At 40.6% G+C, this 1,275-nt stretch overlaps 1 pseudogene; it reads left to right on the top strand.

The window, feature by feature from the left end:
* The first annotated feature begins 519 nt into the window (after positions 1 to 519).
* On the top strand, positions 520 to 859 carry LOC118705845 (annotated as a pseudogene).
* The last annotated feature ends 416 nt before the right edge of the window (positions 860 to 1,275 follow it).

Here is a 1,275-nt window from a genome sequence, read left to right as displayed (position 1 = left end):
GAAACTTTTTTCTTTGTCACAAACAAGCTAATTAAAACAGCGTCACTTAAATCATAAACAAATGGATTTGAAATCATATTAACGCAATATAAAATAATCCACTCATTTCAAATCACTCACACACTAATTAATCCTATTCAGTAGTGCTGCCCAGTACAAATCTAAGCTCACGAAAGTATCAGTCCGCCCTGTGATTCTACATCACTTACAATCTAACCACAAACTCATGTTTTGTGGGTGTTTTTCTTTTGACACACTTTCTTTTACAACAACGTTTAATGACCAGTGTATACTGATATTGTAAGTTTAGTGACCACTTTCTAACTTATTGAACTTTGAGCAATTTGAGTTACCATCTTTTCACAAAACAAAATAACCTGATAAAGTTGCAAGGATTCAATGAGCCAGGACATGGGAAAGTGCTATGTAACTGTGGGTCTGTGCTGCCTCCGTGGTGTGTCTGGAGGTGCTGGTTGGCTCTGCTCTAGCTGCAGGGGGGTTCCAACCTGGCTTCCGGGAATGTCCGAGGCCTTCCTACTGGACTGGCTGAGAAGCAAGGCGCATGTCAATCAGGAGATAATCAGCGGCTCTGAGAGGCGCATGACCAGCTGATAACTGTATCACCAGAACAAAGGCCTGGTGAATGTGTGTGTCCAGTACCAACATGTGTTACTTAAATAGAAACCTCATTTATTTGGCTACCATTGCAGATGCCAGCCAAACCAGTCCTTCAGAAGTAATGGGATAATCTTCCAGTTGGCTGTTGTGAGGAGTAATTGAATGTAATCCATTTCCTGTGAAATGGAGACAGGATCTTTATCAACTGAACTGCTGGAAAAAAAAGAAGGAAATCTCTGTGGCTCTTTATATATATATATATATATATATATATATATATATATATATATATATATATATATATATATATATATTATTGATTTCATAGAGAGGAAGGGAAAGGGAGAGAGGATAGAAACATCCATGGTGAGTGAGAATCATCAGTCAGCTGCCTCCTGCACACCCCCTTCTGGGGATCAAACCTACAACCCGGGCATGTGACCTCCTGGTTCAGATGACGCTCATCCGCTGTCGGTAGCTCTTTTAAAAGGGTGAAAATGTGAAGAAGGCTACTAAATTAATGTTGTGGGGTCAAACCTGGGTTCAAAATAAGACCACCAGAGGCTGATTGATTAAAAAAAGCAGGCAAAAATTTATTTAAAAACTGGCCGGGATGGCCAGGAGAGCACCACACGCAGGTGGGCTCCACACAACCTC

This window comes from Pipistrellus kuhlii, unplaced genomic scaffold, assembly GCF_014108245.1.
Source record: "Pipistrellus kuhlii isolate mPipKuh1 unplaced genomic scaffold, mPipKuh1.p scaffold_m20_p_5, whole genome shotgun sequence".
NCBI classification, from domain to species: domain Eukaryota; kingdom Metazoa; phylum Chordata; class Mammalia; order Chiroptera; family Vespertilionidae; genus Pipistrellus; species Pipistrellus kuhlii.
The sequence above is the reverse complement of the archived record's forward strand: the minus strand, read 5'-3'. Positions and strand labels throughout refer to the sequence as shown.